The 26,844-nt window shown below is 35.0% G+C and overlaps 1 protein-coding gene across 1 annotated transcript in view; it reads left to right on the forward strand.

Annotated features, from left to right (window-relative positions):
* The window catches only part of PCDH11X (protocadherin 11 X-linked), a 512,148-nt gene that overhangs the window by 93,593 nt on the left and 391,711 nt on the right, over positions 1-26,844 (forward strand). The window lies entirely within an intron of this gene.

Consider the following 26,844-nt stretch of genomic DNA (forward strand, 5'->3'; position numbering starts at 1 on the left):
TGTCTCCCACTATTCTAAAATACTTTTTTTTTCCTATTATATAGACTTGTTCTCTTAAGTCTTGCCACTGAAAATATCATGCAAATGACGTTTCTGTATTTCCTCCAAATTGTGAGCCTCTGCTTATTTCATAAATAGACACATGTAAATCACATTCAGTTATTTATATTTATACAGATGGATATTAAATAAGTGTGTTATCAAGAATTTTTCAGGGGTGCTACTGACTTTCTGCAATCTTTTAAATAGGTTTTATTCATTTGTATTTAGTATGTTTTTCATTTTCATGGAAGGTGTTCATTAAAGCTCAAATAACTTATTTCCAATAAAAACTCAATGATGATAACAAAGATACGAAGTTTGATTTCCCATCACTGAATTGCAGCTAAGAATTATGAGCTGAATTTCAGTCTGTTTTCTCAGCATAGTTTTCATCCTTTCTCTGCTAAGAGAAGATGTCCATGGCTGTCAGGTGGATGAACTGCCCTCTGCTTATGTTCTCTGTTTCCTTCTGGGCTGTCATGTTGTTTGACTTTGTTCTTGATATGATCACCAGAGTCTGACATGAAATTTGAATCTAAGACAGTTCCTCAAAAGAATTTCCTCCTTTTTATTGTCTAAGCAGTACAAAAACTTCCCTTTTATCTGTGTGCATCAATAGCAAACAAGTTGCAGGCATATAGACACACTGACACTAATATGGATCTGAAAGGCTCCAATCGTAGACTTTCCCCCACAAAAATACTTTTCCTAGATCTGTATCTAAACCATCGATGGGCTGATTCTCTCTCCCACCTGCCCCTCCCCCCCAGCCCCTGTTAAAAAGAAAACAACAAGGGACAAATAATTCTGGTCTTATCCACACACTAGTGTACATGTGTTTCAGATAAGCAAATGACCCACAGACAGAAGTACTTCAACAGGTGAATGGAATTTGGAACCTCTTTTCCTTTGAACTTTTAGAATATTTGAGTAATTGGAAATATTCAGGAAAACACATGTGTTCCATGATTTAGACGTACTTTATGGGAAGAAGCAATTCAGGGAAAGAAAAAATCCTCTTACTCTAACCAAATAGTATCATGAGCTCTTTAAGTGTTATTTTGTATTAAATAACAGTTTAAATATTATAAATTAAAAAATATAAATTAATTACAATTAAATACAAAATAACAGCTCAATATTTTCTGGCAGAAGTGGGACTTATAAAATAAGAATAAATCTGAATGTTTTGTTAATTTTGGAGAATTATGTTATGTATTTGTATGGTATACCAAAATTTCTGTCTGCAGTTGTGCCATTGGTGGAGTTGTACTAGAATATCTGACTTGAAGTTAAGAGGACATTTTGGCTTACATACATGTGGTACGGTGGTTTTACTTTTGGGGGGATGAACACTCAAATTATTCTATGTTTTCAAATCAATTTGTTGGTAAGGTGATTTGTACAATCCTAATTGCTTAGGTACAAGAAAGCATCTTAAAGTATTTGAAAGAAACTAATGGAGTACAAAAGTAGTATTCATCCTTGCCCCCCCAGCTAAATGAACAATACCTGTGTCTTGGCTATTCAGTGCTGTATATCTTTTGTGATTATCTATCAACCAAAGTTGCCAGGGTCTGCATAGACGAGGTCATGATCATGTGCAGGACCTAGGTGGTATTGGAAAGGACCGAGAAATCTTCTTAGCGTATAGTTTTTATTGTGGTGGGATAGCTCTATCAAAATTTGAAGTGCCACATTAGAGATCTTTGCAGATGTAGTTTTGAGTCACATTGTGACATACTTTCTTAATTGGATTAGTGTGGATTTCTAATTATGGATAAAAGTAGCAGAATGTTGCCATGTTGAATGTATGTGAACACATGGATATGTGTTCATATTTGAGTTGAAAAGTCTGATTCATATGAGGTTTATTGTGATTGTAAGGTAAGATGTCTTAATTGTATTGTTGAATGATGTTTATTGATTGTTAGAAATTTTGTTTCCCTCCCTTTGGAAATTAATGCATTTTGAACTCAAAGTGAAAAAGAAATGCAACTTAGACTTGAAAAGCATATAGTATGGTTTTCTTTGCTATTTTAACTGGATGAAACTATTTCAATTCTTAAAGATGGTACAAAAAGTTTATGGTATGGCTTATGTTTTTGCATTTTTAAACTTACCTGAGGTAAAATTATAGTTTTTGTAGCACAATAAACTGTCTTCTAGCTTTGTTGCATTTTATTTCTTGAAATATATTTTAAAAAATAAAAAAGCAAGTACTTCTGCTTGCAAGTACCTAGTTATTGTAATTATGTAAACATATAGGTATAGATATTTAGAATTATATACTACGAAAGCATAAGCATTTCCTACCTTCTATCTTCTGTTTCCAAAAGCATCTGGTTCTGGGGGGTTTAACATGAAACTATCTGTAGCAAACATACCAATGAATCAACCTGAAGCTCAGAAAGTGCTTTTCTATTTTGAATATTTATAAACAAAACTTCAAGAGAGGAAAACATTGTATTATGTTCTTAAGCTTAGCAGAAAGGAGGCAGTAACTTCTTCACCCTGCTGAGATTTTGATTGCTATTGATTTCAAAGTTAGAAGCCAAAACGACTACAATTTATAGAAGAAATGTTTCTCCCAACTTGTGTTAAACTCAGAACGCAGTGAGAGCTGCAACTAAGAGCTGCTGTCACTTGTAAAGGTATGTCTGATATTTTTATTAGCAGCAGTGATCAGCATTGTTGTATTCACTGTTCTACAGTCCATGCTGAGTCAGCTTGATCTATAATATTTTTTAGAACTGAGTGGGAACAATGGATTTACAAAAAATCCTACAAGAAAATCCTTTTTTCGTCCCTTGAAATAGCGATAAGCTAGTCTTCCAAATACAGAAGTCTAATACTTTTCAGAAGTATGTCCCACTACACACATTGAAGTAAGATAATAGCTTCTGTGTGGATCTTTATTCTTCACACTAAATATTTACCTTTAACTCTTATTTTATACATTAAAGGGCTGTAGAAGCTTATACATATATGTACGCCAAAAAGAACATAAATTTCTAATACTTTTCAAATTCTTATTTTCTCTATAAGGGAGTATTCAAAGGTATTTCTTGTTGTTTAGTAGCATGGCTGAATGCGTTTTTGAATGGCCCGAAGTAGATTTTTATTTTAATCTAGCAAAATGACATTGTGACTAATTAAAAAACATGGATAAACAGATTGGTGTTTACTTACACATGGGGCAATCATCAGACCTACTAATTTTGAAAATGTTAGGCTTGAGGATTCCTTCAAACTTACTAACTCAAAGACAGTAACTTCTAAGAATGTGATGAATACATTTTAAGAAAGTAGTAACGTTCTTTGGCTATTGTGTGGCCAAACTTGTAAAGTAATACCTGATAAGTTATCTTTACTGATTGAATTCCCTTTCTTCATCAGGTTTATTGTAAGACCACTTCTGCGTATTATTGCTTTTGCCAGCTTCCTAACTCAAGTTACTTCATATCCTCCATATCAAATATTATCTTTGTTCTTTTGTGATTTAAAAGAATACCTGTATGGTCTAACACCATGAGGTTCTTGTTTTCTGGTCTCTAATAGAGGGTTTAGGATTGTCTTATTCATAAGTTTTCCTATTTTTGTATTAATATATTGAAACTATGGTGGAGTTGTTTGTGTAACAGTCTAGACATATCTAAGTTCTTGCACTTGGCATTGTGTCAACTTCACATTTCACAAAAGCACTGTGATAATAACCAAAGGAATTAATATCAGATGTATAAATCTCCTTTGACAATGTATTATTACCATTTAGGATATGTTGGTGGGTCACAGAATATACGTGTATTTCTTATATCAGGCTTCTTAAAGATAACATGTCATGGAATCATAGAGTAATTCAGGTTCAGAGGGCCCTGTGGGAGTCACCTAGTCCAATCACGGTGCTCAACGTTAGGCTAATTTAGATCAGTTTCCTCAGGACCTTGTTCAGTCAACTTCTGAGTATCTCTAAGGGTGGAGATTCCAAAACTTTTTTGAAACACTAGTTCCTATTTGGCTACCCCCATGGTGAAAAGTTTTTCCTTGTCTCAATTGGAATTTCCCTTGTTGTGTTTAATTCCTATTGAAAGAGCATGTATATACTTTACAGATTGATATGAAGTACTTGAGTACCAGTGAAACCTTTTTTGGGGCCTTAGAGAAAATCCAGCAAAGTCTGTTTTGAACAGAAGTCATTAAAGCAGATCACAGTCATTCATTTTCACTCAGTCATATCTCTGTTGCTTTGACAAAAGTGTGCATTGTATCCCAGAGAGCATATATGCTCAATCGTACTTAGAGTGATTGTATTGTGAGCTGTCAAACAACAAGCTTGTTCCCTGGCTTCCCAGTTGAAAAAGTCATGATGGGATAAGGTGAAAATTTCCAGTCAGCTCTATTGAGGCCCTCATGTGTTCAGGTGGTCTTGCTCCCTTGCTCCCTCCCTTCCAGGAAACTGCAGGATAAGTTCTTTCCTTACAGTCTCACTTTTGTCTGTATCTCCATCTTCTTCTTCACTTCTAGATATTGAACAGTCTTCAGCTGTCTCATCATGCTTCACTAAACATGTCTTCATCTTTTTCAGTCTGCATGTCTTTTGTGCTCTTTCTGTTTTAATGCATACAGTAGTATCTTGCATCATCACACTATTGTGTCGCTCCATATTATTGCTAATACGGAATCTGTGAATATTCACACAAATGAATTTTAAACTAATGCTGAAAACGAAGCATATTTGGAAGAATTTGACTCTTAGCCATGTCAATTCTTTCAAGAATACTTTTTCCTAGTCAGCCTATTTCTGGGATCCTCTGAGAATCCTTTAGGATCCTCTCAGAATTCTCTGAGATTAATACATGCCTATGTCAGTACAAATGTTTAATATTTCTGGATCCTCAAGTATATGTAGGTTTCTCAATGGAAGTCAGAATCTTAATTGTTTTTATGGATCCACTGCTTATATGCATAAATATCCAAATGAATTCAGTTTACTTATAGATGTAAATATTTTAAATAAATCTATTCATATGCATTTTCAGGGTAGAGCCCAAAAGAACACTGTTTTCTGCTCACTTGTATGGCTCATCAACTTTTGTATTTGTCTTTATTTTATAAATACGTTGTGAGTTTTCATTTGGATTCTATCTAGTTCTACTAATGAAAACACTGATAAGTTGACATAGTTGTGATTGTTTCTCTCACAAAGTAATGAGTGAATCAAACCTTTTCAGAAACTTATCATGAAGGTTGGATATTAAAAGCAGATAGAAATGACAGAATAATTCTGTCAATAGCAATTAAAAAAGGAAAATGTAATTGGAGGGAAAAATATTCTTTTGATGTTTTCTGTATACAAGATATACAATGGTGCAATTATTTGTTCGCTTTCAGCTACCAAGCATGATTTATTAGTTACACTATTTTGGCTTTGAAACACTGAACATGGATAAGACAGCACGTGCTCAGTTGTGTAAGGGTTCCAACATCTGTCCTGACAATCCTCTTACAGAAAGTCTTTTTGGAATTAGGAAATGGCAACATGAGTTCTGAAATGGATATGAAAGAAACAGAGTAAATGGGGGAGGGGGGGAGATCAGAAGAGAATATTTCATTATTTCATTGCCCCTTTTTAACACATTAACTGCTTGAACTGTTTGTTTTTATGATTCCAGATGGTAGCAAGATGCATATAAATGAATAAAATGAAATAGAACAAATCAAATGCTTGGCTGCTGTTCAAGAGCAGCTAAGGCTAAGCTTTATTAAATTCACATGAGGATATGATAACTGTGGAATTTCACAGAATGAACTGCAATAATCCTACTCATGAAGAACATCATTCTTCTTGAGATAGATGGGAGAATCTAAAATTTTATCATGGAAAAAACAAGGCCCCTTTGGAGCTTCATTTTCAGAGGGCATTCACTACTTGAGTGAAATCTGTACATGTAATACAAACAGAATCAACATGCACAATCCATTTTTACACATCGAAAGTTTCAAGGGTTTGTTCCTTCTCAGTGGCTAAGTAGAGAATACTTCAAAGAAAGTTAGTATGTTCTATGTTAAAACTCTTCCCTGTGTCACATGAAGTTCCTTTAAGAATAAGAATATTTGTATTAAAAAAGGAGGGAAAAGTATTACATTTTAAAATTATATTAGACATATTTAATTTATATTTAAATAGGAAAAAATATAAAGCTGACTAAACCAAGTATTTTTTATGTTTTTTTGCAGGATGTGATTCACATTGTTGATGCCTTTTTTGTGACTGTAGATAATTTTGTATGCTTCTGCACTTGAATGGCTATCTCTAACTCAGTGTTTTTCAGACATCTCTTTTGTCACTTAATGAAATTAACCAAAACCTGTTGTTTCTTTTTGTTATGTTATTTTTCTATTATTTCTTTCCACTGAAACTCTGAAGTTACTGTTCAAAATTTCTGATGAAAGAGTACAATGTTTTCCTCAAAAACCCTGAAATATATTTCCTGTCAATACTTACAGGATATATTTTGTTAAATTTTCCATTTAAATATAATTCAAATTGAATTTCATTCATAAAAGTGCATTTGTAAACTGTATCCCTGTATCTAAAATGAAGAAAAGAGAAAATACTAAAACTCAGGGCTAAATGACTCCGAGCACCCAAATCTATTGAGGAGCTGGTCAGGGAAAAGCAAGGGAAGGAATAAATCCAGACCTGGTTTTATATTCTCTTTATACTTCCTTGGCTGTGTTAGTCCAGCATGGTCCCCATGCAATACCTTCTATACCAGATGAAAAGACAGTCATAGCATGGATGGAGGTGGATGAATGCAGAAATCTACACAGCACTTGATAGTATCTGGAGATCCTCAGAGGAGGTTTTCTTCAGTGGACAGCTAAGATTATTTAGTGGGCTTTGTATCAATAGAATAATGTGTAGCCTGGCTCAATATTCATTTGGTTTCTAGCTGTATATTTGTAACGTATTTACACTCTGCAATGACTTACTCTTTTTCCCATTTACCTGCATAGAAAAGTGAAGCAAATAAGAAACAGCACATGGATCTCTGAAAGTATATCCCATGAAGAGATAATGGTCACAATCAGAATTTAGTCTTTTGAGTAACAGTTTCAAAATGCAGAAGTGCAAAAGCCAAAAAAGAGAAAATGAGTCAACTTTTTACCTTCTGGTAAAAAATAGGATATCAACATGACTCAGTTAATTTCAAGGCTTTCTCATAAATGAAAGCTTTATTTGTGAAGCCTGCACGGAGAAAATGTCCGGGGAAAATCACTCCTAGTTATGCTGTGCACTGGACAGTGACCATCTACTATGACTGCTGAACTCCACAGGGTTTACAAAATTTCATAGTCATAGGTAGAGAAATTAAGTAACAGGTGGCATAATTTATCAAGTTCCACAAATCCTGGTATTTACACATAACTGATGGCTCATGTAAAGTAATTTGGTCCATCTCAGTGGAGTTACTACATGGATCAGGAGAAGAAGTGAAATGAAATTCCCTTTAAGGGGAAAGCCTCACAAACATGGGAAGGGATGCAGTTCTTGCTTGCAAATGTGTCTTGATAAAACCTTCTGTTTGAAAGGTCAAGAAGATTTTTGAAGCATTGAGATAGCCTAAAAGGTAACTCTGATATGACAACTTGAATAGTTGCAAATGTAAACTTTTTTTTTTTCTGTCTTTTCCTTGGGGTTTGGGGTTTTTTTTAATGCTTGAGGGTTTTTCCCAAGTACAGAATATGTTATGCAGTAGCCTACAATATATTTTTTCTTTCTACTGGGCACTATACATATACCTTTTTACAGCTCTTTGGCCATTTAATAGAAGGTATGAAGTAAGCTTGATCCTCAAATTCAGCATAATATTTTGAAAGTATTCAGTGCTGGGTGCAGGACCAGTTCAAATATATGTTTTATGTATTAGAACTTCTGGTAACAAAAATATTTTATATGACAGGCACTTGTATCCTGTTCTGTCACTTGCAAGTCAATTTGAAAAGATGAGACCAGTGACATCTTTTGATATTGTCTTTAAAACTTCTGTGGTTTTTAATCCTGCATTGAAATGATTCAAAATTAGCATTTTAGAACAAAGAAGGGGAAAGCTGTATTGAGAGAGAGCAGTGAATTATTTTGAATATTATATGAGTATAAAGTCCAAAATGTAAACATTACCTGTAACAGAAACTTTATCTGATTATTGATCGTTTATTACTTATGAGTGATACTTGTCTTTACTGTACATTATATGTGTTTATACTAAAGTTATTTTTGAGCAAACCCAGAGCATGATTTTCAGTAATACAGGGAAATATTGTGGAAGAGTAATTATAAGTTTTTCAACAGGTAGAAATGATTGATGTTTATCTATTCGGTAACAGGAAAAGAAAAAGGTGTTGAAAGAGCATGGGAAGTTTTTATAGGAACTGATGAATCATTACCTTCCGAAAGTCAGGTATAATTAGAGTGGACATCACATAGAAATAAAATTAGAAACAGAGAAGGTAACTGCTGTTTTAGTGTTTTGATGAAATCCCTTGTAGTTGGTTTAGGTAATGTCAAACACATGTCACTTTTGTTTGGGAGGGCTGAATAACTTGTTCACTGTTGTCCCCTTTGTAAGTGAAGTGAAAGACAGAATCTGGCTGTTGATAAACTGAAGCTATTCATCAAAGCCACAAATGCAGAACTTACTTGAAGTCTACCTACACTTACTCCTGAAAATAATAGTCCAATGGTCTATATAAAAAATAATGGCCAGAAAAAGTCTGACATATATCATAACAGAGGGAGAACCTTTTCTTCTTGTGAAACCAGCCCAAATAAAAACTCTCAGATTTAATCGGAACTGTTTTTCCTTTCCCTATGTCAATCAAAACTTTCCTGTTGATAATCTGAACAAAATAGGGTTGAGAACACAAAGTGTACTTTTGTATTATTGAGATGAAAAGATTCTGCCAGGGTTTGATAACATTTGAGATGCAGAGACTGTTACAGGAACATAATGAATATCAAATATATCTGCAAAAAGGACTTTTTATCAAGATAAAATCCTGATGAAAAATGCCACTTATTCTTTATTTTCCATCAGGCAGGTTTAAAGACTGCAAGTCAAGAATGTAGATCTGTATTTAATGGAGGTATTTAGTTTAGTACTCTGTGTGCTGAAATGTGAACCTTGAATTCAGTTGCTTCTCACCTGATCCAAAAAATAATTAAAAAATTAGACTCTGTTCTTTCATAGTCAAATACAGAATATTCTATTGATAGATGAGAATTTACCAACGGATGTCACAACCTTATGGGTAAATCTGTAAAACCTGTTGTTCCAAAGGAGTTCTGTAGTATTTGGACTGGTTTCCAAGTAACTGTTTATTTTGTGAATTATTTCCAGAGGAAAAAGTATCTGACTAGTCACTTTTAATTTTTGCACCTCTGAAGTACTAGGTTCCATGAGTGAAGAAATCAGATTGGGTACAATGAACCAAAAATTGCCATATACTAATTTCAGGTCATAGTTCATGACTGTCATAATTTTTTTTGAAGATTGAAGGGGGTTATTAGTCTGTTGGTAATTGTGTAATTGGTTTCTAGTTCTTTTCTGGTTTTATCTGGCAGTACAACACATCTGATACTGACTTTATTAAGGGTGTTATTCAGGACAGGGAGTGAGAAGCTGGGACAGGATGTTCCACTACTGGTCAAAAAAATGTTATGTGATGGGAGTTCACAAGTGAATGTATTGTAATCTTCCACAATCCCTGTGGAAGATTGTCTTATGCTGTTTCTGTTCCATGACTTCTGTGTGGTTGTAAGCTTTGTATGGATTTTCTTTTTGTAATTGTTTTTCTCTTACCATATTGTGGCTGGAGATTGGAAGAAAAAGGAAAAAGGTCAGAAAAGCTTAATAGCAATTTTGTTTTTGAAAGGGAGAGACTGGTTGATCCAGCTTAAATGGTTACAGCTGTATCAACCAATAGCAGTTGAATTACAGAGACAAATGCAAACAGCAAAACCTTACAGGTCAACACTATACCAGCTGTAACCAGAAGAGCATAGTAAGAAGGAAAGGTGAATTAATAGGACATATTGTAATAAAATGTTGAGGAGATACCCCAAAACAGATGGATGGAAATGGGACACCCCTTCTTCACTAAGTAAATGACAGAGAAAAATCAAAGAAAACTGCATTTCATAGCCCTGCCATTTGGAGTGTTGTTGAGGATGAATGGGGTTTTCTTAATGAAAGACAGAGTTCATATTCCATTCACAATGGCATTGGTTGTACACCGTGGTGTTTATGTGAAGTACATGGACCATATTTAGGTGTAGGTATGATCTCACTGAGCCAATGATCATACTGAATCCTGTAGACTGATACAAGTGAACATTTTGTACATATTTTAGTTGGGGAAATGCTGAAAAGGTGAAGTTTTGCTTTTCTTTTTACTAACTTTGGGTTACTTAATTCTCTTTTGCAAATTTAGAACAGATTGGCTGACATACTGGATCAGTAAATATGTTGTATCAGGCCTAGATACTCAACTGTCAGTGGGCAGAAGCACAAGCTTGGGGAGGGAGAATAAGCAGAGCAGATACAGCCTTATTATTTACTTCGTATTATGTAATGTAATTCTTCCAAGTGATAATAGTTTGTTTTGAATGACTGTAACAGTAGCAGAAATATTTTTTTATTAAGGATTTAAGTTGGAATTCATTTTTTGTGTAGGAGGTGAAGGAAGAGAGACACACCTAGAGAATCATCTGCTATAGCTGTCTCAAATACTTAGCATAAACTGGAATGAGTCACTCTCTATCCTGCATGTACTGTAGGAGGAAACTATATGAACACTTAGCTTTTAGATAGCTAAAGCTGGGTAAGATGATTTCTGAAATCTAATACAAAAATAATTTTAAAAACTAGGGCTCACAAAGCTGAGAACATTTTGAAGCTATGACCTTCAGTGCTATAGGCATACGTACTCTCAGTTAGAAAGAGCTGAGGTAATTAAATGATAGATAATGCAGAGAGAAGTTTTCAAAGTGAGTAGAAGTATTATACTCAGGTATTTTCACCTCCATTGACTCTAATGTTAGGGTGCTTATTCAATATATGTTGTTCGAAGTTGTTTGAAATATTAGTAAATTTTACTGTACAAAGAGAAGTTAAATTCTCTGATATTTTCCTTTACTTTTGTAGAATAAGTATTTTATATGCTATGTTACAGTGATCATATTTTTTACTGTTGAAGTAATTTCTCTTCATGACATCGTTTTTGTATGTGTATTTCCATCAGACTGATTCACCTCCTTTACTCTTTGCCATAAGCTGATAAAGATTCAAGTGCATTTGTTCTGCTTGTTTATTTGGGCATATAATTTATTATCAGTATATTTACAAAGAAGAGAACAAGGATTTTGGAGAACATGTATTTAGTATATGAGCACATGCCTCCATATTGCCAGCAGACAGCCTGCAGTGGATCCTGGTACATTCCAGTAATCCAAAAACCATGCATGAGGAGAAAGTGATGTTGTCTTCAGGCAGTGTGGATAGTGTAATTGCTTTCTTGTTTGCAAAGTTCACAAGTGTCAACATGTATGTTTTTGTTTCCTTTGATAGCATCTAACCTTTGGAGAAAATGCCATTCACTTTGCATTCTGACGGTAGTCACTACTGAGCTCAGTCAATGAAGCATTGTTCAGTCTAGTCAGTTCAGTAAGTCTCTTTGGGAACACATCGTTACAAAATAAAGTTCATGTCGTGTTGTAAGAGAAGTCGGTGTCATCTTGAGCTGTACTCCTATACTGCTACTTCATAACTTGCAGCAAAACATTTTGGGAGAAGCAGCCCAATAGAGAACTTTCAGAAAACACTAGATATTTTGCCATATAAGTACTACTGTCAAAGCCTAAATTGAGTTAACGGTTTTCAAGAGTTCATGTTCCTTTTGGATTATGCCACCAGGACTGCTTTTGGAAAAACTGGACTAAGAATGATAATTTGTGAGTATAATAATTCTGAGATGAGATGTAAATGGAGAACATTGTATTCAGTTGCCTATTTCCTCTTCCCACAAACCTTTGGAAGACTGAGTAGCACAGTTATGTCTTCATGCAAAAGTGTAGGAGCAGAGGTTGGAAGTGGGGTGATAGGAAGATGGGAAGTGGACACTTTGAGGGGGAGGATTTTATCCAAATGAAATCTAGAAACTCCTAAAATGTCACAGAAATTTTTGAAGCAGAAGGAACTTGTCGCTTTGCACAGCTTTTGGTAAAGTCCAGGAATTTTTATGTGTTAAGCACTTTTTACTTTATCTTTCCTTTGGAAGGGGTACTGTGCGGGGTAAAAAACCTTATGATGTGGGAAAACTGGAATTAAACTCCACTGTAATACAATTCTGTCCTTTATCAAAATAGTCCATTGCTCTTTTACTGTTGCTGGAGACAGACTTCCCAAATCTCATAAACTGCCATCCCATGTGATATCAATTAACACATTTATTGTGATGTCCAGAAGGATTTCAAAGTCTAATTAGCATCTGACAGCTGAACTGTATTTTCAGCCTAAGTGCAGCTTCTGTCATGTCAGGGTTTACATGTGTTAGAGTAGTATGGTAAAGCTGCTCTTACACTGTGATACATTTTCAGACTGGAGAGGTTTCAAACTTGAACCTTCCTGAGCAGTCCTGATACTCACATGCGAGATTTAAGGAGTAGGGAAAAAAAAACCCCAACAAACTATATTTTAATCTAGTTTCTGTTAAAATAATTTGACAAAAAAATTACTTCTGATGGCTGCATTTTGGTAAACCTTAAAAAAGAATTTCTATTATTACTTTTTATTATTTGGCTGATTTTTCTTTCTTCAAGGCCACATCTTGGATTTATTTTAATGGAGAATCAAAGGTACAGTTATTATTTGATGCTTCATCTCATTTGCTTTCTTCTAGTTTGGAGAAATAATATGCTTTTATTGTATGAATAAAAAGCCAAGAAAAAAGTGTAATAACGGAGAAGTAGAATGATATTCTATAAAGACATCTTTGCGATACTATACATTGTATTGCATTATATTTGTTCACAGCTTTCACTGTAAGAAAACTAGAAGGGGGTGAAACCTCAAGAGAAAAAGCCCTATGAAATGAGAAGAAACAGTATCAGAGCAGCAGGTGTCTTGCTAACCTTTAAAAATGCAATGCAGCTCCACACCATTTTCTTCATTCAGAAGCAATCTGCAGCTCTTTAGCAGCAAACCAATCAGTTGAGTTCTCGCTCACTTTAATGTATGAGTTGAAATTTAATACAAAAAAAAAAGAAAAAAATCTTTTGAAAAATCATATTGATGGAGGTTCATTTTTATTATGTCCAGTTTTCTTTCATTTTTGGATAGTTATAGGGTTATGTCTTTTTCCCCCAGTGCCTTTCTCTAGATTTTTTTTGTGTGTGTTAGTATGTTTCTTCGCATGCCTTGAAATCAGTGTGGTAGTCTCTGGTACAGGTTTCTTCCATCCTATCTTGCTGTATTAATTTTAGCGACAAAATTTTATAGGTTAAAATTTTAGAATCATCTGTCCTTCACTGTGCTTTGACATACTACATTATATTTCTTTTTTCAGTGGCAAAAGGTTGCTATTGCTTTATAGGAAATGATTTGTTTGGAGTCTTATATGAAGCCAAGCATTTTTGCATGATCTCAAGTATTGAACAACAAACAAAAAGTGAAGATACAGTAATGAAAGTATTTTAGTAAATTGCTGAAGTTCCAGATCAAGGGTCATTATCTGCTTTTAGCTCACTCTATTACCCACTTTTAGTGATTCAAAGCACTGGAACTTGATTATCATAGTGAATGAGTACTCATATTTTCCAGTGAATTCAGAGGACACTGCATTTGCTCAGGAGTTGAAGCTCCTGAGCATCACTGGTAGAATATGAGGTCATTCCTGATATTCAGAAATTCTTACTTCTGTGCATGCTTACGATGGGCTTTTCAAAACTACACAGGCTAACTCTGCTTTCAGTATAGAAGCATAACCATTGACTTCTGGGGAAGCAAAGTAAGGTCAACGCACAAAGCTTTACAGAACTCCATTTATCTGGTTTTCATTCCAGGTTATTATTAAGAAGGTAGCCAATATGAAACAGGGAGGTTAACTGTGAATGCAAGTGTCATTGAAATGGCTGGAGTTACAGATGACTCCATTACTGTTACTTTTTTATCTAATATCATATTGATTTATTTTGAAGTACTTAATTTTTCAGTGTTCTGTACAGTTTAGAGATCCATCTTTTTAGCCACATGCCAAACTGGTATGGAGTACACTGAGAATTATACCATTTCTGACATTTGTATCAAATCAGATAATTCTGTGTCTGTCTGTACAAAGAAGCATTACATTAAGCTAAACTTAGCATTACATTAAACTAAAGTGTAGTTTCATTCTCAAATTTGAAGCAGAAATTACTTCGGCTTTGAGTAATCAGAGAGATGTCTGTGTGTACATATATTTATTTCACTGGTTGTTTACAGATGTCTACAAGAAAAAAAGTTTAAATAATTAGAAGAATTTAGATGTTCAAGAATAAAGAAGGCCTGTGCTTAGAGCCATTAAAATCAAGGCTTCTTTTTGTTAATCCACTGCTACTTTTATCTATTTATTGGGGTTTCTCTCTTACTGACAGGTTAAATTAGGACTGGATGAAACTAAGTTTAAACAAAACCTCTCTGGTTTGATAGGACTAGGACAGTGGATTGATCCAGGTGAGGTGTAATGGATGAATTACGTTGCTACTTGGAGAGGGAGGGAATTGTCAGCATAGGAATGATGATCTGAACACTCTTTTTCATGAAAGGGAGATTACTAGGAAGCAATGGAAGGGAAGGAAAAAAAAAGTTGTCTTCCATTTTAGCAGTGGAAGTTACAATGTATATACATTTGAACTATAAAGACAGATGATTAATGTGTTGCTAAATTCTGCTGGTCACCCTCACCAGTCATCCCAAGAAAGGACAGATAGGATCTAATGAACATTTTGTGGGAAACCTTAATTTTAACTGAAGTAAAAAGTTGTTCAAGCAAACAAAAAGAGCAAGGATTCACTCAAGGTGTTGCCCATTATTATATATACTAGAAAAATGTGAGAGCAAGATTTAGGTAGTATGGATTTCTTGATCTGTTTTTGAAGAGAACTTCTGTGTTGCCTTCCCAAAAGAGTGTGTTTCTGTACACTGTCCTGAGTCCCTTTTCACTTTGGAGGCCTAAATGTAAGAACATGCTTGAATCAGACTGTGGGATGTAAGAAGAAACTTGTACTGGCCAGCTAATCTGTTTATCTGCAATGCTGTAGATAAACATAGAGCAACATTCACTTGTAGCACTATCTGTTCAGTCTCATCCCAAAATTAATTGAAAAAAAGAATTTTTTATCATGAATGCTAATCAACCTATTCACAGTAGAACCTAGTGACACTTTATTTGGAACAGTGTGAATCCCTACAGTGTGATAAATACATTAATAGATTTTCTTAGTTCAGATGGCATAGGAACTCACCATTTGGAAACCATTGGTATTATTTTGACTACATTTAGAGCAGATGTTGTGGCTTAATAGTATTCAGTCTCCATTAGCTGTATTTCCCTATCAAGGACAGGACACTGCAGGCTTTTTGAAAAAAATTTCATAGTAATTACTATTGTGAATTACTGACCACTTGTTTCACATAGTAGGGACTAACCTTACTTGTTATCCATTATTTAAAGGAACTATATCACTTCAGAAAACTGAGTATTCTTAGGTGGCCAGCAAAAAGATTTTATTAAGTTGAAACAATTTCCTTTAATTATTCTTCAACAATTCACAGTTTAAGAAAAATTGCCCTTTTAGCAAAATGAATATAATGAACCACTCCAGAGAACTGTACTGTATAGGAATCTCATTTGAAAAAAAAAAACCAAAACCTCCCTAAATAAGACAACTGTAATACTTTCTCTTTTAAGTTTTTTTTTTTGATGTCGTACAATGGTCAATAAAACCCTGTGAACCCAGCCTAGCAGTGTGTGATGGAACCTCTTAAAGAGAACAACGTTGATTGATGGGTGTTGGTATTAAGTAGTAGGAGAATTTTCCCAGCAGATGCGACCCATTAATTAGAGGGAAACCAAGAGCAAAACCTAGAAAGGATCTGAGACTGGATTAGATATGTACCAATTCACTATGCTTAAAGAGAATCTTCTCAATTAACTGTATAAAGTAAGTGATGCTCCATTAGGTGGTGGATTTCACTGAGGATCTCTCTTTTGGTGTGACTTGGAAGAGTAATGGTAACTGGAGAATGGGCAAGATATCTTTGTGCAGGATGTTTTCTGATACAGACATTCAAAACGCTTTATCTCCCTGGAAAGAAAAGGTTATAACCCTTTGAAATATGACTGATTTTACTTCTTGTTCATATAGCGGTACTAATAATCCATTAGATTCAGCTTTACTCCTGTCTGGAAGAAAATAGGATGAAAAACTGTACTGAAATCTATTTTAGGAGATTTCAAGGAGGAGTTCACATACACAACCTTATTGCTTTTGCCTGTTGTTGTTACACACTTCCTAAAGTTCCACCCAGATAAATAAATAAAGTTTACAAAGTTTGAAGGTGTCTGTTACAGTGGAAGCTGCTTCACTTACATTCTGCTTCTGATGGATCTGTAATCCCTCGTTTCCACATTATAGCACTCTGCACCTAAATGCCTACAAAGCAAGAACTTGGAGATTCCTGCAGTTCTGTAGTCTTTAAAGTTTTGTTTGAATAATGATCGGGCTAACATTGCTTGGACTAGAAAGAACCTGTTTAAAATTGTACTATCCTTAAATGTCGTACAAATGAATCCTGATAAAGGATAAGCTAGAGAATGTGGAACTGTTTCTGAGTACAAGCCCTCTGACACAACCATCTAGAAGCCAAATGACAGGCCTTCTCTTTGTTGCTAAATGTTTCTTGCTTGAATTAACTTATATACAGAAGCTGTCCTGAAGTAAAAGCACAGTAAAAGGGCATATTAGTTTCACCGCAACAAAAGCTACGTGAGGTCAGCCATATGGTGAGGCACTTTGCTGACTAAGCCTAATTTATCTCACAATAACATGGAAGAGTTTTGTCATCTCATCTCTGTTATTTTGTTGTTGTTGTTACATTGTGGTGTTAGGTTTTTTTCTTAGAGCTTGAATTTCTCATGCAAATCAACTGCTCAGCAGTAATAACTTTTTAACAATGAAATTACATTAGAAGCGTACCTTCATTTCATGATTACTCCAAGTTATCATCAGGAAGAGGCTTTTGCTAAATGCGTTGCTTGGCTTTGTTGGTCAATGTAAGATTCCAATCAAACAGGTATTTTAAGCTTTAAAATAACATTAATGAGTTTGGTAATGGTTAATTATACACATTTCTTTCACCTTCCTAATGGGATCAAATGTACCAATTTTTTGCTGTGTGGCAAGAAGCGTCTTAACTCTTCTAATTCTCCTAACTCTCATTCATACTCATGATAAGGAGTTTATGTGGTATAGTTTTCCTTTTACATCAGCCAAAAGAGAGCACTGTAAGAAATAAATCCAATTCAATATTTTATAGATTATCTAGGCAATTGAGTAGCCTGTTTAGTAAAATGCAAATGCAGTTACCACAAGTATTTCTGATACTCTTCTAAAATACTCCAAGCTTACATACTAATTTATGTGTTTGTATGCCAGGGTTCTCCATTCCTCTGCTGTAACGGAAGTAATTAAAAAGAAAACAACTGCTGATTTGACAACTGATGGACATTAAAGACCATTTTCTGTCTTTAAACTATAGACAATGGTGTAAAAATACAAATGTAGCAAGTTATTTAGTATGTAAAATATTACTGAAGTATAAAAAATTTTAATACGATACCTATTTCTAATTTGCGAACAAAGACTGAGGAACTGGGAAAGGTATTTGCTACATAACAACCTTTTGCACTAGGCAGAGGTACCTGGGGCCTCTTGGGTGAACAGAACGGGGGAAAAAAAAATCATCTGACAAAGAAAGTAAGGATGAGTTTTAATTTTATGGCTTGAAGAACCTATGATAAACTCCATTCCAAAAAAAAGGGGACAGAATTTTGAGGTGTGATAATCATAAATCACACTCAAAGCCTGCTGAATATATTAAATAAAATTTACTTTTTCCCCACAAATGTTTAGGCTTGATATTTATTGAAGTCTGCCATAACTTAGAAAGAAATGGGAATGAAAAGAATAGAATCAGAATCTGTTCGCCTTCCCATTTTCTAAATATTTCATACTCCTATAGATAATAGAAATGCATGTGAAGCAGTAATGCAAAATTGGGCCATTTGACTCTGAAAGATGCCAGATAAAAGTCTGAGTCTTCATTCAGAGAAGTCCATCACTTGCATTTCCAGTCTTACTTGCACTTGTTGTCAGACAGCATCTGTCAAATTTTCATGATTAAGATAAATCTAAAGGGTTCAATCTCAGGTGAGTGATGTCCTCTAAGTTCTGATTTTCTCTACCTGCTCATAAAATAAAGATGATGAATAGATACCATCCACGTATTTATAAGATGTACACTGTGGCAGCTGGTTAGATTTATCTTCGTCTTTATGTCATGAAGTTCATCCACTCATGTTCCGATAGCATGAATTAGTATCTAAGCAATTCAGTTTGAGGTTTTAGACTCTAGGAAAACTGCAGCTATAGACAGAACTAAAAAACTTAATTAAAAGTAGGAAAAAAAAAAACTTTGTTCATTTGTGTACAAATAGTCACACAAAATCAAGAATATCTGAGAGATCTTTCAAGATCGTGTCTCAGTGATGTCAGATACACTAATTACTGAGAGCACACCCTGTGAATGTCAAAGCATGACAGAAGGCTGTTTGCGACGCTTGAGTCGTAAACTCCAGAAACATACTATATCCCTAAAACCATTGAGTTTCACCAGAAGACATACTCTGCTTCCATTGCCTATCTTAAAACATGCCTAAGGTAGAAAAAAATAAATATAAGTGCACAACCATTTTTTCATAGCATTCAGAACAGGCAACACAATTGGAGCCATTCCTAGACAGATGAAAAAATCAAATCTATGTCTGATCTACTTCTACAATGGTTACCTCAAGTTTTTTTGCATTCAGCAGAACACAGGGAACACGTGATTGGAATGATGGACTGAAATGATCCACCAGCATAAATTAACACAGCTGAACAGTTATTTTAATTCAAAGTGAGTAGCAGTGTAGTGACATTACACAGTGATTACAAAAGTGGGAACATCTCTTAAACTGGCCTTGTATTCTGCCAACCCAGGAAATTATGTCTCAACCACTCAAGTGAGAAATCTCTAGATCAGTTTTTATTTCAGCTACAAAGAAAAGAACAGTTCAGCCGTACACAATGAGCAAACCCCCCTCTCCCCCCTTCATGACTCACATTCAGATTAGGCAGATATAAACTGGAGTTGTTCAAGGGTGCTGATCTCTGCCTTTTAGTGGACACTGTAGCTGAGGCCTTACAGTACTTGCAGCAATGTTGCTGGGTTAGGAAGCCTGAGAAATTCTTTACTACTATATGTCCTTCACAATAGAGGCTGTACTCAGTATCTGATTACATCAGTTATAAGGATGCTCTTTAGGGATATGTGATGCAAAGTGCACGTCCATGACTGGACCAATGGTCCTTGCCCAAATTCCTATGAAGTTTTGAGGCTTTGTTAATTTTCATACAACATCTTAAAGATGAAGCACGATAGCTAACATCATTTAATATTGTAATTTATATGCAGAAATATATTTTCTTTCATATATTCACTTCCACAGAAATCATCCAACAAGTTCCAAAATGCTAATGTACATATAACTTATATAAACTTAGATGTAACTTGGCATGATGTCAACAAAACGTTATCAGTATAACAGTGTGGTTTAGGTACATTAAAAAATGAGTAACATCCTTGGTCATGATATCTATAGTCTAGAAAATATACTTGGGAATTTAGCCCCTGATGGCAGGAAAATAATAAATGAAGTGATTGTATTCTGTACCAAGGTTAAAAATAACCTAATGGAGTTTTAATGATCTTAATAAAAACAGAAAGCAACTGCTAGTTTTTCTGTCAAACTGGGTCATTTAACCAAAACTTGATTGGGCAAAGGAATTGACCATATATTTTCTGACTTTGAAACTAGTTTACGTATCAATTTTATTTTGCATTTTGTTTAGCTGTCTGAATTTTGTGAACAAATTTTCCTTTAATGATTGTTGATGCATCCTTAATTAAGCATGTAAGTGTAATGCATATGTCATACAGCAGTCAAGAAAGAAAGGGAGGGGGGAAGATTTTTTGGCACCATAAATCAATATGCTCAAAGATACTGACACTGTGTATTCTGCTGTAAATTGTCCCTCTGCTTTCCTGTTACCACTGTCTGTTGCCGTTGCTTAGACAGTGAATGGAGCTCAATTCACAACGCAAAGAATATTCCAAATGCTTGTCTGGCAGCCTTTGTTCCAAAAGCAGGAATCAGAATCCTGCCCCTGCAGGTTGTCTTTATGGCCAGAAATGAAGCTTGTGTGCAGTGTGGTTTCATATTTTAGGTGTGGCAAACACACATTGCAATGACCTAAATCAAATTAGATGCATAAAAAAATGGAAATTACATGACCGTCCGCAAGAGTGATAGAGAAGGTGAATTACAGAGTGAAGCTTTTGTTTATAGAAATAAAGTGCACTTTCAGTCAAGCATGTAGCATATTATGTTGCTTTTAAAGAATAAGTTTTCTTATCTGTAAGCATTGACTGTAACAGGACTGAGTTATAAACTGTAGTCTGGCATGTGTGCATAATGACATGTATTTCTACTGCTCTTTAGAACAGTGGACTACACTCTAAATGTACTTTAACTGAAAAATTTCTCTCGCGGTACAACTATACTGCTGTGCTTCAGTTAAATATCTTGCTCAGACTGTTTTTTAATGTTTTGTTCCTAACTTGTCAGAAGAATTTTCTTAAGAACATAGTGCCTCAGCACAGTCTACATTTAAAACTTTCTTTGAATCTGAAGACAAAAAAATTTTAGGTTTTCTTGTATTTCCCCAGTAACGGATTGCAGTAATCACCTTGGCTTACCCTGCGTTCCTCCTCAGGCTAAGTTCCCACGGAAGTGTGACTTTGATGGAAGTCATGAGTAAAGAGTGCTGAACAGGACCCATTGTGATTAGACACGTATTTTGAAAAAGCTTTAGGAATGATAAACTGCACAGTTGCAGTATTTCTATTTTATTTTATATTTAAGAAAGACCAATGAGATTTGGGGTCTTCTAAAAGAGCAAAACGGATAATAAGACGTATGTTCTCTTGGAGTTTTCCTGAAGGCACTTTCTTGTCTACTTCTGTCATGCTCCAAAAAGTGTAAAATAAATTGTTAGAAACTAAATGAAAACTTCTATACAGAGAAGCTTTTTTTGTCAGTGTAATGTAGGATGAAGTCTTCTGAGAATTCACAGGAAATATAGTGGCTTAAAGATTAAAAAGCTAGCAACGTTACAAACAAGTAAAAGGTCAAATGGGGCCATCACGCACACAGACGTTGAATAATTCAGGGTTTTGCTGTGTGTGTCACCTGCAGAGCTCACATAGTTGAAATAGTGCAGAATCCTGGCTTCCTGAACCGTGGTAATAGTATGGATTATGAAAGACCAGTATTGCCACTATGTTAATTAACTAGCACCAAGTAAGTGAGCTCAGTGCTTATGACGTTTGTGAAGAGTTAAGCTGGTAGAAGGAAGAACGAAATGTGTGGTTTGGTGCATCACTTGGCAGTCCAGCCTTAGCTATACATCCTACATGGGAGTGCATGGTCGGGTTTATAAACCTAAATCAGACTCTTAATACTTTTATTTTACTTTGTTTGTATGATAATTGGTTTTCTCTGTGGAGCATGAGATGGAGGACATTAAATAGCAGTTGGGAGTGAAACTTAGCACTAGGCAGCCACTGGATAAGTAGTTAGGAGTGACAATGATTCTCTCTAGGGAATCGTGTACAGGGTGTCACCTGCTGGCTGCGGCACAAAGGAGCCCCACAAGGAGACTGATAGGAAATAAAAAGCATACAATTAGGAAATACAAAAGCGAAAATTACTTTGAAACTCAGTAGGAGTGCACAGCAATCCGCTGCTCAGAAGCAGATGAAAACTACCTAGGTCAGAATCAAGTCGTCCAAGTTCCACATAGCACTACAGATAATGAGTCCATTGCCAGTGAATCAGTCAGTGCAAAACCAACTATTTAAAGTGTCAGAACTGTCAAGGACGGTTTGACTCATCTGATGACAGTGTTGAACCCATGTCACTTAGAGGCAATCAACAAATTAAGTTTGAAATCTCAAAAAGATTATCTCAATTTAAGAGACGACATTTGAATCGATACAGTTTTGGATCTTCTGGTAAAAGAGGGATGTACGTTGATTCAAGTTTACAAGCTGAAGACAATGGTCTGTTAAAGCAATTATAGTCACACATCAGACTGGTTGGAAATCAATATCTGCAAATGTAAGATATTTGCATTTTTTTCCTGCACAGGCGTATTTAAAATAAACTAATCATTTTCTCTCTCCAGGCTTTGAGTTACTGCTGTTTAAAATGCACTTTATATTCTACATTCAGGATTCTTAAAATCAGGTAATATTATTAAAAATAGTCTAGGAAAAAAATGAATGCCAGACCTTGATTAAAATTACTGTCATGTACACCATGGGAAATAACTTGAATATTCTGTGAAATGAACTTGATTTACTGTCACTTGTCTTTACTTAGCTTTCAGGTAGATTTCAAGTGCATCAGTACAGTGATGCTAGCTTATTGTAGATTTACTTAGCCGCACTTTCGACAATCTTGATGGACTATTTTGATTCTTTTAGTCCTTTCTCAGAGTAATTTTAAAGAAACACTAATTAAAGCTTTTCTATTGAATAATACATGTGCTTCATCCTCCAAAGTTTAGCTTAAGGGACTCACATTGACAAAAATACATTATATTCCTTTCACTTAATTTCATTAGTGGGACTTCTCTTACTTTGTGGGAACACACAGATTTTCCTCCAGAGCATGTTAGAGCACAGAACGATTAGCAGAGCATTAGGAGTAACCACAGCCCAGGAATAATGTCAGTTAGCCCTATAGCACTATGTGAGTTCCAGGGCAATTTGTAGATGGTCTGTTCAATGGTGTATGAAATAGGGATGCACTGCATTGTACTTGAGGCACTTTCTCTAGAACTTCAGCCAAGTCTGATACACTAAATAATTTAGACTTATATTTTCCAATTTACCATGTAGGATACTTCATGTACTGTATTGTCAACACAAGAACTTCAACTTAAAAAGTGGTATATTTTGAGGGTATGCAAACCTAGAAAAGATGGTTTGATTATTATGCTTATGCTACTGAAAATCAAAAGAAGTTCTACTGAAATCAAGAGGGTTTTACTGGTGTAAAATTAGGTTAAGAAAGAGGAGAATCATGCCCTCACAAAACACTAAGAGGCAAGTGGTGACAGTAGAAAAGCATTGGTATTCTACTGTGAAGCTAAGCTTCCTGCAATAATGAGTGCATAGCAGAGGCCAAACAGAAAGCAATACATTTGGGTTCAACATCACATTCACCTTCTGTGGTCGGAGAGCACATGGGAACAAAAGGAAATACGAGCAGTGATTTCAAATATTTCTTGTTATCCTTTTATTTCTTTACTGCTTTGTATTCCTTTCTGTCAGTTATCAGTGATCATCATTTTAAAACCACTTGTAGTTCTGGGAACAGTTCGTACTTCTTTGTTGAAGCATTTATGATTGTCAGTAAAACTTTTCAGGCTATCATTTTATTTAATATAAGCCAGTCTTATTCTCTTTCAGGCTACTAGACGCATTTTCCTTTTTCATTAGCCAGTCAAGTTGCTTGGCTGTGCTGTATGTGTGAAGTTTTGAATTAATGTTCTGAACTACATTGCACTCATTCTCATTTTAGGGCAGGTCTTTGCACAACCTTGGTGTTGTATATCCACTCACTATATGCAGGCAATTTGCCAATGTTGATAGGAGTTTATAGATATGTGCTATTATTAATACAATTTTTTTTTTAAGTACCAGATCTAACAAAATGAACAAATACAAAAAAAAATTCAGGACTACCGATTTTAATGTTTGTTCTATCTAGTGCAATTCACAAAATTCACATTACACAGGTATGAACTAACAGTAATGCAGATTCTTTTCAAACAAGGAACTATGCTGCCAAATAAATTTTCAGTTTAAAATGTTGATACGTCTTAGTTGATAAAATAAAAGATAAAATTGACTGAAATTCTGCCACTACTGAGTTACTTCACTGAATATCTGCAGTTACAACTGTTACTTTACAGATTTGAAATTACAGCTTCAAAACCTTTGCAGTAGTGTCATGACTTTCCTCACTAGGTCACCCACTCATCCTCCTCCTGGTTCTCTGATCATTTCTTTATTGTGCTATCCAACAGAATACCATCTTCTCTTCTGTCTTCTGCTACTCTGAGTCCATTTTCATCACTGGCCTGTCCTTACTTCCTTTTCTGTCTCCCTCTAGATAATATATCTGAATATGATGAGTTTAAAGGCCATCGTGGTATTGATGATTCACAATTCTACATCCTAACTCTACATCAGATATCTCCTGTAGACATCAAACTGAAATGTAACAGTCAGAATTATGCTTCTGATTTTTTTTCTAGCCTTGACTGCTCGCTTTCTCTGTGTTGCATCCAAATTAGCAAGCTTTGAGGATGGGCTACCAGACTAAGCACAAACGGTGGAGTACTAACCCAAACACAAGCTAATGCTTTCCCTTTAAAGTAAACAAAAAACTTGCATATGTAGCAATACAGGCTACTAGAGAGATTGGTTCCTCATATCTTAATGTGGAATAAGGCAGCAGCAGAACAAGTAGTTTTTTTTGTTTCAGGCTTGCATACAAAATTTAAAGACAGGGCTACCCATGTTCTTTGGTTGTTAGATGAGGAGTTGAGTGTGTGACTCCTACACAACAGCTAGTCAGTGTTTCACAACAGGCTCCTGTTTTTTCTTGCCATCCTTCAAGATGAGAAATTTCTCCAACAGGAGTATTTTGTTTTTACCAGTACTCTTTAGGATACAGCTTTCTGATAGCATAACTAATGGCTTCATTAACAGAGTTAAGCCATGCACGCAAGCTTGTTTTTGTCATTGCTTTTGTTATGCCCTGAAGGAAGTTTCTTTCCAGGTTGCGTTGGGTGTTTATCCACAAGTGGTCATCTACATTTATATTTCTGTGGCTTCTGGTTTCATCCTGTGGCTGCATTTTTAAGGCTTCTGCTCTCAGCCTGGGATTCACTCAATATGCAATATTATTAGAGTGTCATTGACAGTTCACTCTTCAAAATAACAGTTTCTTAAAAGCATATATATTTGTATGTATGTAATAGTTTTTCAACAATTTTATGTTGATATCTAATTTTGGTAGTGTTACTGATAGTTTTCCAATGTGTTTTCTTTATATTTGTTCGATTCTCTTAAGGTCACAGCACCTCTAAACAAACTGCTTCCCACCTGATACTCCATTCAGAAGCATTTTGTACTTGAGTCTTCCTAGGATGCTTTGATGCCCACATATTTACTGGTTGCTAGATCGTTACTGTGATTTTCTTAGATTTTGCTCCATCTTGGATATTACACTTGTCCATTTGGTTCAAATCTGAGATTGTCCTGAAAAGAAGGAATGACCTTTCACTTTCAAAATGTGGAATTATTAGAATTTGTCATGCAGCAGATGTGGCATTTTAAAGGCACATTACTATAAATAATGGATAGTACAATTTTGATAAAATTTGTTTCTTTTTGTGCATATCAACTTGGACACACAGGATACTGGAGACAACAGAACTTTCACATGTCTTACAAAATTCTTCCCACCTTTTCCTCAAAGTATTCAATTGGAAAAAATTAATTAGTAGGTGACTACATATAAATACAGCAAACATTTTACATTATCTTACTTTCAGACAAGTTCTCACTTAAAATGTGAGTTTGATAATAAAACATGAAGTCCAGAATTAATGCTAACCTCCTGCTTATTTCAATTCTGTGTTGAACAGTGAGAGCTTTTTTAGTTTTTTACTGAACCACAGACCTCTCTGGTTTTTATTTTGCATTGTCACATTTAGACAATGCATCTACACACCATAGCTTGACTTCAAGTGATTGATTTTTTCTGTGCCTCTCTTCCATGTGCAGTACTGTAATCTAGTACACATGTATAGCCAATTTACTTTGTGGGCTTGACCTCACAAGGGGATTTCCATTTCTTTTCTCGTTGTAAATGTGAGATAGTGTGTAGATGTTTTATCAGTTTATTTTATTCCCAGAAGTTTCTTGCGGTGCACAACACCATGTCTCTTCAGACCCTTGCTTCCTTTGCAGCCAGGTGGGGTTTGGGTTTGTTTTTTTTTTTTTTTTAAAATACATTCTTTTTTAGTATTCATTGAAACTATAGAATAATATTCTGACTTTTTAAAGGCAGAGGCTCAAAGCAAAAGGATGCTACACAGACACTGTCCAAATTTCAATGACAGCAGCATGAGCATATAGACAATATTACAGCTTTGCAAGAAAAATAAGATATAGTATTTATTAAAAAGCCTTAATATTATTGATATACAAGTGTATTATATATTTTGTCTTATAA

The sequence above is a fragment of the Aquila chrysaetos genome, chromosome 21 (assembly GCF_900496995.4).
Source record: "Aquila chrysaetos chrysaetos chromosome 21, bAquChr1.4, whole genome shotgun sequence".
Classification (NCBI taxonomy): Eukaryota; Metazoa; Chordata; class Aves; order Accipitriformes; family Accipitridae; genus Aquila; species Aquila chrysaetos.